Below are 18,047 nucleotides of genomic sequence, written 5' to 3' on the forward strand. Positions count from 1 at the left end.
ATGTAGTGTGCCTGGAGACATAGCCTATGCCCCTCCAGTGACTCTTAAGCTGGGAGTCAAAGGAAAATATGTTTTCTGGGAAAGAGACTTGCCAAGGCCCTTCCAAAGAGGAGGAGTGCTGCCACTGGTTGAGAAGGGGGCAGTCCGTTCCAGATGCTCTGCCTGGGAGGTGAGACCAGACAGGAAGCAGAAGTCGAGTTGTACACTTTCCATCATGAAGGTCCTGCTCAGATTATCTTCTTGTAAATTAATATATTCACTCACCGTTCACTCTTGCAACTCAAACTTTGCTTAGTGTCATGCCGGATCTGAAGAGACAATGATGTACAAAAAAGAGAGTGGTTCTCTGACTTTGAGAAGCTTATGGTCGTTAGCAGAGAAGAAAGTCATCGAGTGTTCATGCAAACCAATCAATGCAACACAGTGGGGAAAATGAGATCATATTCTTGGAAGGTTGATGTGAGAGAAGCCACCCAGGTAGGGCAGAAAGCCTGAGTTTAATTAGTCTGAACCTAATTCAGTGATGTTCTTGGGCTCTGAATATGGAAATTACCTAAATTTCTGTCACTTTCTGGACAGAGTTTTCAGGATCCATTTTTCAAAGTAGCCATAAGCTACTAATACTATAAGCCATTAATGCTACCCTCAACCCCATCTCTTGTCCTGTAAACCTCAAGGGTTTTTTAATGTTCCTTTGAGTTTCAATCAGTTCAAACTACAGTTGACCAAATTTCAACAAAGACAATCCCTCTTTAAGTGACTTTGAAGGTTCTCTGGCCCTTCCTTTCTCAGTCATCATATATATTATTTCCAATTAATTGCTATTACTGACATTCAGGCATATAAATTTTCTAAGTGGACATCCTAGATTAATTTCCTTTCCTTTTGATAAAGAACATGCTGACTTAAATATTTCTTTGGTGCCAAATTGGAATTTCAGAGACCCAGTTTCATTACAGTAACTTCTGTTTTAACCTGGGGTCTTTAGGATCATCTTACCTCCTTTGTTTGCCAAATTGACTTTTGGCAATCTCTGAGGAGATTCACTGTCTTTCTTGCATTCCAGAGTATGCCTGACTTTATCAGTCTGGTGTGGCCACCGCTATAGTCTGCTTTCAGAATCTTGGATTAATGTATCACAATATGTCATTTCAATAACAGTTTTTGTTGGTTGCTTTTCTCCATTATATTTGGATATTTGCAATGAGGGATGGTCCTATTTATATTTTATCAGTAGAATCTAGCAGAGTGATGCAGATGATGTCTAATAAGTATTTGTAGAATGTATTAGCAAATTTCTTCCACCCAGTCTTAAACCAAAACTTTACTAAGTATTCTAGTCATGATTTCTGGCATGTCTCTTCCAAAATTGCTCTTTATTTATGAATAATTATCCTGCATTATGCATGAGTAGACACTTTTTATCAATTAACCCATCTGAACTGCATTACCATGTGAGAAGGAGTGGCTGGGTCTATTTGTTTTTCTATCATAAAAGTTTCCCAAGAATTAGGTGGATGCTATGAGGTTTTTAATCTCTTTTGGAACCTGAAGATCAAAGCAGTATTCTTCCAGAGAAATAGCAGAGTGAATATAAATTTAAAAAAATCTTCCTTAAGTAACTAAATTGTTGGTCAATATTAATCATACTAATTATAATAGTCACTATATAAAGATTATTAGGGTCTTGGAGGGGATAATGAAAATACCTGGTTTTAGAAAATACACATTTCAGGGGACAAGAGGAGACAAAATAGTAAAACTTCAATATAGGAGTTAGCATACTGAAGTTCTATTTCCTTATTAACTTCTATTTTCTTCAGCTTCTTAAATTATTTTTTTCAGATTTTATTTGAGAGAGAGTGCATGAGTGGGGGAAGGAGCAGAGAGAGGGATAAGCAGACTCCCTGCTGAGCGCAGAGCCCAATGCCAGGCTGGATCTAACAACCCTGAGATCATGACCTGAGCCAAAATCAAGAGTTGAATGCTTAACTGACTGAGCCATCCCAGTAGCCCCAACTCTGTAAATTATTAACAGCATTTATTGTATTCTTTTGTGACTTATTTATGGAATAAATGGAACTCTAATAGATATAAAGTTTACTTCTTTAGCATGAGTAAAAGGACAGAGATCACTTTTAATTAATTTACATGACTAAGCATAGTCCCCTTGTATTGATCATTTGTTATCATTTCCATTTCAGACTTATTCATTTCTACCCCATCACTCTTTTCCTGCCACCCAAACAAAAAAGATGCTTCGGTCCTGGCATCACAATCATCAGGGTGACACATAGTACTATTACCATATATTGCTGTATATTATATTTCATATACAGAAGTCCTATTCTCCCGGCCACCTCATTAGGGTGACCACAAGGAATGCTACCAGTATTTTTTATACATAAATGTACATCATGCATTTTTGTACATACTGTACTTTTTTGTCTCTGATTGGGGATATTTAATTATTTATATACATTTACAAATAATTGGGGTGATCTAATAGCTAAACCTACCTATGAGTGCCTCTCATTAGTTCCCACCAAGGTGGGTACTCAGTATTGTCTAGACATAAACTAACATTTTTACATTTCTTTTGTTTTTTAGTCTTTGCCCAAATTGCACTCCCTTCTCAGTCTTCTTTGTGAATGACAGTACCTGGAAGCATTGGGGAATCAACTCTTTATCCTCTAATAAAAGGAACCTCTATCAAATGATCTACATAGCATAGAGTATTCTGAGAATCATCTAGCCCAAACTCCTGGCTTTGCAGATGAGAAGTTGGAAGCCAGAATAGTCAAGTTCCTTCCTGAAGGTCTCTCAACAGATCAGAGAATACCACCTCATTCCTTCTCATTGTCAGTTCAGTGCTGTCTGCTGAATGCCCCCCACATACCATGTGAACTCTGTCAGGAAAAAACAAGATAGATCTAATGCATCTGCAAAGCAGATTTCATTTCCTAAGACCATATTTTGGTCAATACTAACAAAATCTGAAAGGGGAAATATTGTCTCTTTAAAAGAGAGAAAAAAAAAGAAATAATGGGTCTCTGCAGTCATGATGCTGTGGACTTTAATGATTTCTCGAAATATGCTAGACATGGAGAACTTTGGGGAGGGGGGGGCGGCCAGCAGAAAAGTAAGCTGTAGACGCCCTGGCATACTAATTACCAAACCAGTTGACAGAGAGCCTTAGGTGCTGCTATTGTCACAGCAGATAAAACACATCCTTTTGGCTTGTAAAGATTTTGGAGTCTTTTCATGAAACCAGATGGGTTCTAATTAATGCAGTCTCTGTACACAAGCCTACATCTTTTTATTCCTAACTGGCAGCCTGAGATCCATTTGGGATTTACCTAATGAGTCTATTCCAGGAAACTACCGTTTGCATTAATTAACTCTATGGTATGAATAGGGGGAACACGTAGAGCGTTGTTAAAATTGAGGACAGAATGACAAACTCCCAGTTCTCTGGACTTTCAGACTTTAAGAATTGTTTTTATAAGGTGGAATGATGTCCCCAGTACCCTGGAGAGCTCCGCAGCCTCAAAGTGTTGTCACTGCGCCCCTTCTCTTTAACGACAGAATCTTAATTTTGTTTGGAGCATCTATGTGCCCAGCTAAGTGTCCACCTCCCCAGCTACACACAGCCATGTGGATGAGCTCTAGGCAGTGATGCCCAAGCTGTTCACTGAGTGCGGCTTCAGCAAATGGTATTGGTTTTGGCCAAAAAGGAGTCAAGTGGGCCACAACTTTTACTTTCTCTTCTTTCCACTTGGACTGTAAATGTAGTGTCTGAAAGTGAAGTGGTTATTTTGATTTTATAAGGAAAAAATCGCCATGATGAAGGTGGCTGAGCAGAAAAATGTACAGAGTCCAAGACACATTGGCCTCATGTATACATATATTTCTCTGGGCTGGCCACTGAAATTGAAGACCCAAATCCCCATTGGCTAGTCATTGATATCCAAAGACAAAGGTGTCTAAGCTCTCTCTAAAACATTTTTCCCATTTAAGTATAAAAAGTCTTGTATTTTAAGAGTCATTTTTGCTTGCATGCCATGAGTCTGCTTACCTTCATGAAAATACAGGAGAGAAAATGTCCAGCCTCTCACTCTATCCAGCACAACCACATTCTACTCAAAGCATTTGTGAGTAAGGAAGGCTTCACCAAACACTTGAGGATCACAAGATGTGTTTCCGGTCTTTGAACCCAATACACATTAAAAATCACGTAGCTGAGATTTTAAATTTTGTTTGTCATTTTGGACTCTGCAAAAATGGAGATTTTCTTGACAATTTTTCCATGTAATGGCTAGGGTCCTGTCCTCCCATGAATCTTCTCTGCAGTCCTCAATTCCCACTTTTATGTTTTTATGTAACTTCTCTTTGAAAGCTTAAAGGCAATTCTCTCTTTTCATCTCATGACCACTGGTCTGATTTTTTCTTTTGAAGCCATCCTACCAACACAAAGCCTGACTTTCTACCTCAACCATGTCCTAAAGTATTATGTATTTGTTTGTTCATATTTTTAAGAAATATTTTTATGGTTGCCTTGCTGAGAAAATATTGGTATCAGTTATTAAAACATACAGATTATTTTCACTTTGTTGTAAGTAAAGGAATGAGGTATGTATACATGTTGATATCGATTTATGTCTAATTTTATATTTCTAGAAATTACTATATGGGCTGCATCAAATAAATTTCTACTTCAAAGGGCAGATATAGTCTTTATAAATGTCTTCTAAAATATTGATAGCATCTCAGAAGGTTTTGAAAACGGAGCAAGTGTCGCATAATAGGAAAACCAGATGGACCGGCAGGCGCTTAGCTGTTGTGTGACCACTTATATTTCTGTATCTCCCTGAATTTTCATCTATTAAACAGAAAAAATACACTGTGGTTATTATGTGGCTTAGAAGATTAATGAGACTGTAAATATAGGCTGCATGAGATAACACGAAAATGCTGTAAAATGGTAGATTGTTGAGAAAGATAATAAATCTTAATTTTTAGATTCTGGACTCTATTTTTTTTTAACCAAGAGTTGACCTGAATTTTTTAAAAGATTTTTTATCTACTAATTTAGAGAGAGAAAGTACAAACAGAGGAAGGGCAGAGGGAGAAGAAGAGGAAGAGAGAAAATCTACAAGCACACTCCCCCTGAGTGCTCAGGAGCCGAATTTGAGCCTCATCCCAGGATCCTTAAGATCATGACCTGAGCTGAAACCAAGAGTCTATCGCTTAACTAACTGAGCCACCCAGAAGCCCCCTGATCTGAATTTTGATAATTGAGGTTTGCCTTAGATTTCTTCTCAGTATCTCTTCTATAGAAAATTCGGGCAATGAGCTCGTTATCCTAGGTAGTGGTGATACACCATTTAGTAACACGTTACTATATGAAGATTGCTGCTAACCAATGACACAACAGGCAATGAGTACTCTACAATCAACTCAAAATAGTTTTCCGGTGTGGTAAACTCACAGAGAACACAACCACCAGCACCCCCTACAGTGTGGCTTCAGGATGACTCACTTTAAAGTATTTCCTTTTTTGCAAGTGAAATCATCTGTAGATAGTTAATGTGAGAGAAAACAAGTGAAAAGAGGTGGTTAGTGTTAAAGCTTGGAATGCAGCTGACGATCATTAACCTAAATTACCACTCACCAGCCCACAGAGACACCAAGCGGAATAAAACCAGGGAGATTTCCTATATGGATTCCAGAATACATACAACCATGTGGTGTGAGTATCGCTTGATCCCTCTGGAAAGGTTGAGCTTTTATATTTTAGAATCTGTGTCAAGACCACATTTAGAATATAGAAAGGAAAAATGCATTTGATTTATTCTGTTTATTTTCCAGAAATAATAGACAATCAAATAACAGATAAAAATAGGTGAATGTTTCTCATGCTGTTAAATTTTTACAAGAAAGAAAAATTCCAATTTCATCATGAAATTCTTATATATCTCTGATTGGGTAAGTTATTTTTTTTTCTTCACTATCCAATTATTTCAGCATGAGATATAGAGTTGTTTTAGGAAACAATTTTGGGGTTAAAATGTCCTTGGTATGAATAACCCACATCTCTGTGGTCATGTTACCATGCAGGATGCCTCTTTCCAATCCCAGGAACACATGCTGAAATGACATACAGAAAAAATAGTTTAAAATATGAACACCATTTACTATTTCATTATTTATTTCCTAAAAGCTACACTTTATAGTCAAATGTTAGATGTAATCAGATATTGCCATGTTGTGTAGATATAACTGATCTCTTTTAGAAGCAGGAATTCCTCATGGAAATTTTACAAAAATGACTTTTATAATATATAAAACCTATACTGTATTACATTATAAAAATGCATGGAAATATTTTATTGATCTCTTTAAAGTATTGGATGTGAGACTTTTGTAGATCTTTGTAAAAGTATATTTTAAGGAGTCTTGAAATGTAGACTAATACATTTTATCACTTAAATATAAAAAAACAGTGTAATTTTTAAAGTATTTTTTCTAAGAGCTACAGTTTATTAAGTGCTTACTATATGCCAGGAATTGTGCTCACCAAGTTACAGGTATTGTGACACTCACAGTGACTCTGAAGTAAGTATTACCTTTCCCATTTTAAAAGGCTTAGAAAGACTGAGAATCTTGCCAAATTCTACATAGCTAGGGCTGGGCCCATACCTGGTTATCAACAAAGCTCATATTCTTAACATATTGTTAAGAGGTGTTCCTCTCTAATATTTTGCCAATGTTTTATATCCTTATTTCTATTCATTACAAAACTTTTATCTCTATGGCTAATATTCTTATGATTTTAAAAATAGTTTCTAAAGTTTATATAACAATAGTGTGGTGATAAAGAACTTCTCTTTGATTCAAACAAAGTAACCCTACAGAGACACATCATTGATTCTGTGTTCAAAATGGCATGCTTCTGCCACTGCAGAAGTCTTCATGTGATGAACTTGACCTTTCTGCCTTAAACCCATGCATTTCCAGTTGAAGACAAAATCCTTAGACAGGAGTCTGGGATTGTAACTCTCCTCCTCTGACTTAAAAGCTGTTAAGTACCTTTGTGTGTAATGAGCCATGTGAGTATTGCATCTAGAACAATTCATGATTTGGGGTTTTCCAGTCTAATAACATATCATGAAGTTAGTAAGCCTAAAATTTAAGCTAGACTTGAAAATAATGTCCTTAGGAGCCTTCAGCTTTATTACTGACTCCAGTTCTCCATCTAGAAACTGGAAACTACAATGCTTAGATGTATCACAGTGGGATGTCGTGAATGGCTAATTACAAGGACTCAGCTTATTAAAGTTGTAGATAATTGCTAAGTATCTTTTTAACCTCTGCTCTGCACTGCCAGAGAAATAGAGGCAGTGAGCTTAATGGGTTTCTTCCATTCTAAGGGCTCCATCTTTAGAGTTTGAACATCTGCACAGTGTCCTTGTCGGTGAATATCAAGTAGAATAGAACACATTACTAAAATAAAAAGGGCTCACTGGTTCAAAATAGAACATTTACCATTAAATATCCACTATAGTAGTTCCTACACAGTCTTTCCCCAGCTTCCAAACATCCATCTCTTATCTCCTCCAAGTCAACCACAATGGCCTCCTTGTTGTTTCTCAAATGGCAAAGGCCTGCCATTTTGCCTTGTTAGCTCTTCCCCTATATAGCCACGACATTGGCTCACTGATTCAAGGTCTCTGCTCACTTATCATCCTGACACAGATGACTTCCATGGGTTCCCTGTCTAAAGAGTGCTGCTCCATCCTCTTCTGCCCCTACACTCCACCTACCCCACTGCCACCTGTCTTGAGCCCTTGATCCTGCCTTATTTTTTTATAGTGATCATGATCCCTTAGCATATTGTATTTGGTGGTTTTATTCTCTGTCATCTCATTCTGTGACGGGAAGCTCTGTGAGAACAGGGACTTTTGTGTGTTTTACTGATTACTGTATTCTCTACATTAAGAGGGCACTTGATATTTTAAGTGGTTACTAAGTACTAAGAGGTAACTTAGAGGATAACTAAGAGGATAAATATATGGGGAATATTTCTGCATTATATGTTCTCCAGTCTTTATTTCCCAAATGCCTGCTTCCAATCATCACTAGTGTGGTCTACATTTGATTTTGGACATTTATAAGGCAGAGGAGAATTTTGTCCTTCAGAACGTTTTAAAAAAGAACTCATAACTCACAAAATCAAACTCTAATATAAACACTTAAAGAGAGGGCAACAGAAATCTATGGCTCTGACATAGTATTAGTTTTATCATCATAGAAATCTGAACATATTTTCATCTTTCTTTGGTATACATGGCCTAGCATAGGCTGAGGTTCTGAAAGACCGGAGTTCTAATCGATTTGTAAGACATTTGCCAACTGAGTATTGCTTGGACTATACCTTCAGGAATAATGATGCCTACTTACATTTTTTTCTCATGAGATTTTATTAAATAAGATCATTCTAAGATACTTAACAAAATGACTAATGTGTATTGAGATCTAGTATGTGTTAGTTTTCCTTCTTCCCAGAGCAAGATATATAAATCCTTATTTATCCTGGAAACAGGCAAATGTCTCAAATCTCTATTTTTTCTCCTTTCAAAGACTGGCTAAGTCACTCTGCAGGTATATCTGCTGTTGATGAAGCTCTGAAAGGCTCTTTCTTCTAGCTACTTCTTCCTTTACCTGTGGCTCTGTTGGACCCTTTCAGTGATACTTTATTATTTGAGCTTCTTGTCCTGCAACAATCCCATTAATATTGGTGTTTCTAAGGATTCTGTCCTTGTCCCTTATTCCATAAATGTTTTCCAAGTGATTTTGTTCATTCTTCTTTTTAGTATGATCTACTAATGCTAATGATTCCCCAGCCCAGCTCTTTCCTGTAAGATCAGGCTCCTCTATTCAGTCAGTGCCCTGTCAGCTGACATTGTCTCTACTAATGTTGACAAGTGGAAAAGCTTTTCCCCCAAGTGAAGTTGGTCTTTTTGCTGTATTTGCTTGATAACTGGCTGGGAGGAAGTAGGAAAAGGGAGAAGACAAAGCTGAGTTCTGGTTTCTAGCTAATGTGACAGCTACAACTGAGAGAGAGAGACAGAGACAGAGAAGGAGGTGACAGAAATGTCCTGGCTCTCAAATATGGTGTTGGTTACCCAGACAAGGAGCATCTGCCAAGCTTCTCTATAAAGTTACCTTAAAGTAAGTTTAAGTTCACATCAACAGAGATGATTCAAATCAAACTTGATAGGACACAATGAAAATAACACACTATACTTCAGTTTTTGCTCCACAGATGCATTACCTGAGTCAAATCCTATAAAGAGAGGAGATAAACCAAAATGAAAGGACATTCTAGAAGATAACTAGCTTGTAATTTTCAAAAGCATCAGAATCAAGAAAAGATTAAGAAAGAGACCTAATTAATTTAAAGACATGATTTTGATCTGGATCATTTTACTCTAAAGAATGCTTTTGAAGTCACATCTCCCTTTTAGACCTCAGTTTCTCCTTCTGTAAAATGAGTAGCTTGGATTTATTTTCAAAATGACAGCTGACATTTATCAAGTGTTTAGTTTGCCCTTGGCACGTGTGCACATGTGCACTCATACACACAAATGTTATTGGAACAGCTAGAAAAACTTAAATGAGATCTAAGGGTGACATTGTAGTAATGTATCCACTTTTGTTTCCTACTTTTGTTGACCATCTTGTGATTATATAGGAGAAAGCCCCATTTGTAGGAAATCCACACTCTAATATTTGGAATGATGGACAACATGTTGACTACTTTTTCTGAAATGGTTTTGGGGGAAAAGTTCTTTGTATTGTACCTGCAATTTTTCTGTGAAGATTGAAATTATTTCAAAGTAAAAATAATTTTTAAAAAAATGTAGACGTTTTCTAAATGGTAGATAATCATGGCTATCTGAACTGTATAGCAACCTAATCAGATTTCTATCTCAAATGGTCACTCTGGCAGTTCTGTGGAAAGTGTATTTTGAGAGTGGGAGGGTGGAAGGATTGTAACACTCGTGACATGTGACTTTTGGGGAAAAACACAGCAAGGTCCCTATTGGAAGAATGCATTGCAAAATAGCAGTCCATCCTCCAAGCTGAGATTGTTTTAGGCCAAACTCTCAAAGTACATGACTATATAAAGAGTCTCATTTTTTTTTTTTTTTGAGTGGGAAATATCAGAAAGGCAGAGCCAGAACATGAGAGACTCCTAACTCTGGGAAACGAACAAGGGGTGGTAGAAAGGGAGGTGGGAGGGGGGTGGGGATGACTGGGTGACAGGCACTGAGGGGGGCACTCAATGGGATGAGCACTGGGTGTTATGCTATATGTTGGCAAATTGAACTCCAATAAAAAATAAATAAATAAATAAATAAATAAATAAATAAATAAATAAATAAATAAAAAGAGTCTCCAGGAAATGCAGACTAGATGGAAAGCTATAGCAGCTGTCTACAAGATGACTTCCAGACATATTTTGGAGATTGAATAGGTAGTAGAGGCTGAAAGATTTTATATGGAGGGTAAGGAATAGAGAAAAATCTAGAATGACTCATGAGGTTTTAACATGAACTCCAGCAATGGCTTAGTATATGGCTTTATATATGGAGAAGATGGATGAGCAATTTGGGGAGAAAAATCAAGAATGTATATCTTGTTATGAGTAGGCAATTTACTAAAGAAGCAACCCCATGGCCAATATGTATAGATTAATATTCAACTTCATTAGTATTCAAAAAAACAAAACTTTGAAGCATTTTCACCTATCAGATAAGCAAAATCTTTTTCATATTTTCTATTACTATAGTAAATATGAAATAAGAATTGCAAAACTTATTTAATAACAGATGTTTCTGGAGTTGGAGAAAATAATATCTCTTACAATTTTGTGCAGCAAATTTGCATCACACTAAGTTGCAGACACCTCTTTCAGCATGTAGGCAGCACCAATGTTCATGCTTTGTAGTGGTCAGAGACCACTGGAATCCATGGTCTTGGCCAGAGGAGAACCAGTGAGCTTTCTAGGTGTAGCCAACTCACAGGACTCCATTGTTTTCTAAACACACTTCTTTTGCCAGCACACACTCCTTCACATGGGATGTCTTCTGCTCCCAGAGGGTTTACTGCTTCAGTGCTACTCATCTCTCAAAACTAACACTAGTAGCCCCTTCAAATTCAAATTATTCATACGGCCATCTATTCATTGGATTGGTCTTGATGTATTTTCCCTTTTTACTGGTGGCTCAGATAGCTTTTATTTGTGTGAGTCTGTCTTACTTATTGCACAGAGTGTTTGGAAGATTTTACTGGATAAGACTTAAGAAGCCTGCATTGTTATTGTGCACTCTAATTCATTGCATAAATGCAGTACGACTGTTATTACAACCAAAAGTCAATCAACTTTTTAATTGATTATTGGCATTCAGTGGATATGGGGATAATGTGTCTTGATTCCATAAGATTCCAGTTGCAGAACATTAACAGTATATGTATGATATTCTAGATTCTCCAGTTTTTAATATTCTCACTGTTATGGTATTTTACACTTAAGAGGATAGATCTCTCTACATCACATCTAAATCTACATCTATATGTTCCTTTTCATCCATTAAAGCTGAAGACATAGAGTCTATTATTCCCAGATATATTTACTAATTATTTTGTTCTTTGAAATTAATTGTAAATACTACCATATTATTTAAGAGAATTGATGGGTTTACGTTTTTAAGTCAGTTGAACTAGCCATAAACAAAAATAAGAATCCTTTATTTAAAAATCAAAGCTGTGCCAAACTTTTGGGAAAATGCAGTTTTTCCTGAAATATCAATTCAGTAATTTCTAACATATTTAGTTCTATCTTGACAGCTCTGAGAACTGAACCACCCTTTTGAAAATATTAAATCAACAACTTGTACCTTGCTTCATGCAACACCATGCCCCCGAAATCTTTGGCATACATCAAATGATGTTTTAAAAGCACTCAGGGAAATCACTGTTTGCAAGAATCAAGTGATGAATTTTCTTTTAATGTGACTAACTGTTTTGTAAGTTATGTCCTCAGTTAAATTTAGAATTTGAGTTTCCTATCACAGTAACTCAAAATAGTTTATGATATTATTCTGGAGGCTGGTTGTTACCAGCCTCCAGAATTTATTCAATATAATGTGGAACTGTTTTGAAAACCACAGTAGGATAATTTTTTAAATGGTGAGAAATGGCTGTGTTAAATGTATTTTAACTATAAAATAGTCCCTAAACATGGTCCCTCACTGGGATGTTGCTGCAAGGCTTCTATGAGAATGCTCAACGTTGACATTGTAGCTGACACAGTGAGGCGTCATAGAGTAGGCCGTGTTTGGGCAGTTAATAAAGTGTTTTTTTTTTTTTTTTTTTTCTGGAAGGAAAGAATGATCTGATCAGGGCATAAATGTGCAGAAAGGTACAGTTGATTAGACGGGTAATGTGTTCAGGCCACCATCCCTGTCATCCTGTCTACCTGGGGCCAGGCAGGGGTGGGGGGGTGGGGCGGTTTCCTGCAGCCATGCTGGGTGATTTATACTTTATTTGTTGGCAATTAGAAGACAAGGAAGAACTAATATAGAAGACCAGAGCCTCATGGGTGTGATGGAAGAGGTTGATTCTGTTCACTATTTGCCAAGATTGCTTTGACAAGGGCAAGTCTGGATGTGTGCGAACCAATTAGAAAGCACTGTGAGAGTAACAGCAGCCCTGTGTGTTCACACGTAGCTGTGTAGGATATGTTTTCACATGTTGTAAAGTTAATTTGTGTAGTAGTTCACTCCTGAGAACAGAGAGGCCCAGAGAAGTCTTAAATGCTCACAAAAGACAGCAGTGCTGGTAACTAGCCCGCTGGGGTGAGATCACAGGCCTGAGGATGGGCACCAAATCCCCACCAGGCTCTGTGGTCAGTGACCTGCACCTGCCTTCTGGTGGGCCGGCCAACAGCACCCACCTCTCTGCATGTCACCAACTGCCCTGTGTGTCAGCCGGAGGAAGTGTAGTCTTGTGCATAAAAATAAAAATAAAAATAAAAATAAAAATACCAGAGTTCTGTTTGACACTAGCAATTTTGGGAGAAGGATAAGCAGTCTGATCAGAAATAAACTGAGAATTGGTAGAAGCGGTTTCTATGATCAGCTCTGCTACTGCCTGGCTGTGCCTTTCAGTAAATCGCTGAATTGCGTGATTTTCCCATGTGTAAAATAAAGAACCAAATGATTTTCAAGGACCTTCTAGCTCTAAGATTCAGTTTATATTTCAAATAGAAAGTATCTGCCTGGAGGCATTAATATATTGTTCACAGTTTCACAATAAACTACTTTCCAATAAATGAACTGCCTAAGGCAATTTGAATGAGTCTCTTTCTCCCTCTGTCTGAATCTTTCTTTCCCCCTCCCTCTCCCTCTCTCTCTCTCTCCCCCCACCCGCGTTTCCTCATTTCAGATTAATGACACACTAATTTTATACTAATTATCCTATCTGTTGCATTGACTTCTGACTTGATTGATCACATAACTCATACTCATTCTCCACCCGCCCTGTTTTCTCAGCTGAATTCCCCGAGCTTCCACTTGTGTACTGGATGTTAGGGAGGGAAGCGCCGTTACCCCCTGGGGGAGGGCTCCCAGTGGAAGGCATTTTATAAGCATGGCTCCCACTAGGACCTGCAGTTGTCTTACCTGCATGAAGCTGCTGGTAATCAATTGGGCTGATTGATCTTACATGCGTTTTGAAGGATGTTTATACCTGTCATTGAGTTTTATAACATCTCCCTCATGTTTTATATCAACAGTATTGAGTAGTTCATGGTATTCTTTTACTGTTAGGAATAGCAAATGACATTTTGATTCTTTTTTGCTCATATAATAATTATGAGCAGGGTTTTAAGGTAGACTTCCCAGGTAGGAACCTATAAGTGATGGCGGGTCAGTGGTAGCTATTCAGAGGATAGCATCACATCAGTTTGTTAGAACTTTGAGTTTAAAATGAAACAGCCTCGTAATCATTCCTTCTGATATTACATGCAAAAAAAAAAAAAACTTCCTATAAATCCCTCCCAATGTGTTAAATCAGTGTTTTATTTTTTATTTATTTATTTTTTTAAATGTTGGTTTATTTATTATTTATGATAGTCACAGAGAGAGGCAGAGACACAGTCAGAGGGAGAAGCAGGCTCCATGCACCGGGAGCCCGATGTGGGATTCGATCCTGGATCTCCAGGATCGCGCCCTGAGCCAAAGGCAGGCGCCAAACCACTGCGCCACCCAGGGATCCCTAAATCAGTGTTTTAAAATGTTTTTGCCAGATGTTTAGAAAGTACATCAGCTGCCTTCCTTTCTCTTGAATCTAAGTTGTCCTCATTGGGATCAGGGCTATGGAATGAAGTCTCTATTTTTCTTTAAACAACAAAGCCCTTCCCAGAAGGAGGCTGTTTCTAATGTAAAAGAAATGTAAGTGCATTTGAGGGAATAGTCTAGTTACTCAGTGTCTAGCAAGGACTTGCAAGTGGAACTGCTTCTCTGAAATGCGGTAGATATTTGGTTTTCCATTTGATTCTTCTTTATATATACAACACTAAAGCATTTAAAGCACCACAAAACTAGTACTTGATGGTAATCATTATTACTAATTTCTAAAAAAAATAAGGTAAAACACCATACAATCACATCAAAATACTAAGAAACTGATATTCTGTGACAGAGACACTGATTCATCCTTAGCTTCTGTTGTAAATCTTAGTTCATTAGCTTTTTTTCTTTTTTTAACTCCCTAGGGATCATTCTCTAAATCCTATATATTCAGTTCAGTGTGTTTGTATTTTCATTTGGTTCAAAGTACTTCTTTTATTTCCCTTGAGATTTCCTTTTTGACCTAAGGAGGATTTAGAAGTATATTGTTTAGTTCCTACGTGTTTGGGGGTTTTCCTGGCTCTCTGTGTTATTGATTTCCAGCTTAATTCCACTGTGACCAAGGAACACCTTGTATATGATTTCAATTGTTTAAATTTACTGAGGTTTGTTTTCTGACTCGGGGTATGGTCTGTCTTGGTAAATGTGCCATGGGCACTTGAAAAGAGTGCAGATCCCATTGCTGTTTGAAGTGTTCTGTGATTATAGATTAGATCCTGTTGGGTTGGCAGGATTGTTGAGTTCTTCTCTACCCTTGTTGGTTTTCTATCTAGTTGTTCTATGAATTGTTTAGTGACAGGTGCTGGTCTTCAACGGGAAGTGTGGATTGTCTGTCTCTCCTCCTGATTCTGTCCATCCCTGATGCATTACCATTATTTTGCAGCTCTGTTGTTTGGCACATGCACATTTGGGGTTGCTATGGCTACTTCTTGGTGGATCATTATGTAATGTCTGTTTCTGTTTCTGGCAATTTTCTTTACTCTGAAGTCAATGCTAACTGATTTTAATAGAGCTACTTCTGCTTTCTTTTCATTAATGTTTGCATGGTAGATCTTTTTTCATCCTTTAATTTTCCACCCAGCCGTATTATTATATTTGAAGTGATTTTCTTATAAGCAGCTTATAGTTGGGTCAGTTTTCTTAGGTCTATTTTCATTGTTTGCTAGTTGGTTTTGCTTTGTTTTGTTCATTTTTTTATATACATCCATTTTACAAATCTCTGTGTTTTAGTTGGAGTGTTTAGACCATTCAATTATAACGTGCCTATTGATATTTTTGGACCTACATCTGCCATTTTCTGTTTTGCTTTCAGTTTGCTCTGTTTTTCATTTATCTGCCTTTCTGGGAATTGCTTAAATAATTTTTAGAATTTATCTTGATTTATTTATATGGCATTTGGATTGATCTTGTATGACTTTTAGAGGTTGCTCTAGGACTATATAACTCCAACACTTACGGTCTACTTTGGGCATTTTACCAGGTTGAGGAAATATAGAAACTTTACTTGTCTTTATATTACCGTGGTCTTCCCCATTTTTAAGTAACTGCCTTAAATGTGTCATTTACTTGCATTGAAACCCACATAAGGCCATGCTATGTTTTTGCTTCTACCATCAAACATAATAAAGGAAACTCAAGAAGGAAAGTCTATTGTATTTATCCATTTTTTTGCTTCTTGCGTCCTTCCTTTCTTTCTGATGTTCCACAGTTGATTTTTTGTGGCTTCCTTTCAGTTTAGAGAACATCCTTTAGTCATTCCATCAGATCATGGGGGCTGGCAATACGTACTCTTGGTTTTCTTCATCTGTAAGTATCCTAGGTCCTTCATGACTGAAGGATATTTTCACTGAATACGGAATTTAAGATTGACAGGCCTTTTCTCTCTGCATTTAAAAACCCTTTATTTTGATGAGAAATTCCCCATCATTGCATGTCAGCTAAGATGTTCTTCACTACTTTTAAAGTTTCTTTTGTCCTAGGTTTTCATAAATTTGACGATGTGTCTTGCTGTGGATTTCTTCAGGTGTTCTTTGTAGTTCATACAGCCTCTCAAATCCATAGGTCTACATCTTTGGCTAAATTCATGAACTTTTTAGTCATTATTTTTCAGCTACTTTTGCAGTCCTGCCCTCCCATCTCCATCCAGGACCACCAAGGCCCGTGGTTCAGGTCTTGTGCTGTAAGTGCCCATGCCACCATTGCTCTGTGCGTTTTCTTCAGTCGGCTTTTCTCTTGTTTACCTACTGTTCAATAAACATTGTTCTGCCTTCAAGTTTACTGGTTTCCTTCTGTCTCTCCATTCTATCCACTGAGCTTTTTGTCTTAGTTATTGTATTCTACAGTTCTAAAATTTCCATTTGTTTCATCTTTTATCTTCGATTTCCTTCCTGAAGACTCCTATCTTTACTTTCCTTTGTGCTTGTAATGTGAAAGCTTTGTTGTTGTTGTTAATTCCTTATCAAACAAATAATTTTAATATCTGTATCATTTTGGTGTTTGGACTCTTTTGGTTGATTTTTCTCATTTAAATCAAGTTTTTCCTGGATCCTGGTGTGGTGGGTGACTTTCAATGAAACCAGAACATTTTGAGTATTATATTGGTATAATCTGGGTCTCATTTCCATCTATTCTTTTAGCTGGTCTCCCCTTACATCCCTTAGACAGGAGAAGGGAGCAGCACCTCTTTATTGCCAGTGGGGTTGGAGGTCCAGGTTCCCACAGTCAGTCTCTTAATACCAGGGAGTAGGGTAGGGATGCTCCTTACTCCATTTCCCTATCAGACCCTCAGTGGCTTGGAGGCATAGGGGCAGCTTGTTAACGCTCCAAAGTTGGCCTTTGCTAACATAGAGGGGAGTGGAGAGCTTGGCCTCATTACTGCTGGGCACTAGACCATTGGTGATAGAACCCAGCAGGGAGGTGAAGGTGGCATCTCATTATTGCCGGATGGGGCTGGAAGTCCAGGATCTCCATGTGAGGGCACCTTGTTATTGCCCAGCTAGCATGATACCATCCATTGGGGAGTTTAGAGCCTGGGGAAATCAGAAATCTAAGCTCCTTGCTCTCTTTGTTTGTTTGTTTGTTTATTTATTTATTTTGTTTTGTTTTGCTCCTTGCTCTCTTTGATGGCAGAGGTAGAATAAGGCCTCTCTTTTTTTCTTGTAGTATTTGCTGGAGTAGAGAGATTACTGTCTCAAATGTTCTATTTCCCAGTACACCCCCTTTCCAGATCCTTGAGCCAGAAAGAGCAGGTTTTTCTGACTGCATCCATCCATGATTCCGAGTTGCCAGTAGAATTCTTCAGCTTCGTATGTGGTTTATATGAGCCAAAAGAAAACCCAGGAACTCAGTTAACTCCTTTCTTGAGTTTTAAGGTCACTGACTTGTCTGCCTTCTTCTCTCTACCTTTCAGAATTTTCTTCTGTTTGCTTTACATATAAGGTTCAGAGTTATATTAGTGCTTAGCAGGAAGAAGAGGGGAAAAAAGTACTTCTGATTCATCTTTATCAAAGTAGAGCTTCCCTATATGATTCTTAAAAAAAAAAAACCCAAAAGAAGAAAACAAAAACA

At 37.5% G+C, this 18,047-nt stretch overlaps 2 long non-coding RNA genes across 18 annotated transcripts in view; one reads left to right on the top strand and one right to left on the bottom strand.

Annotated features, from left to right (window-relative positions):
* LOC125755357 (uncharacterized) overlaps positions 1-18,047 on the top strand; it is a 20,781-nt gene continuing 2,734 nt past the window's right edge. Inside the window, exons 1-2 of the long non-coding RNA XR_007411688.1 lie at positions 1-477; positions 2,611-5,988. This is a non-coding gene — a long non-coding RNA (uncharacterized LOC125755357). The remainder of the gene's footprint in view (positions 478-2,610; positions 5,989-18,047) is intronic.
* Positions 5,874-18,047, bottom strand: part of LOC112643977 (uncharacterized) — a 25,054-nt gene continuing 12,880 nt past the window's right edge. For 16 of the 17 annotated variants that reach the window (XR_007411647.1, XR_007411646.1, XR_007411686.1 and 13 more), the window contains 2 exons: positions 9,229-9,349; positions 5,874-6,150 (listed from right to left, as the gene is read on the bottom strand). This is a non-coding gene — a long non-coding RNA (uncharacterized LOC112643977). The remainder of the gene's footprint in view (positions 6,151-9,228; positions 9,350-18,047) is intronic. The other variant, XR_007411654.1, reaches the window with a different exon arrangement.

The sequence above is a fragment of the Canis lupus genome, chromosome 1 (assembly GCF_003254725.2).
Source record: "Canis lupus dingo isolate Sandy chromosome 1, ASM325472v2, whole genome shotgun sequence".
In the NCBI taxonomy this organism is placed as follows: domain Eukaryota; kingdom Metazoa; phylum Chordata; class Mammalia; order Carnivora; family Canidae; genus Canis; species Canis lupus.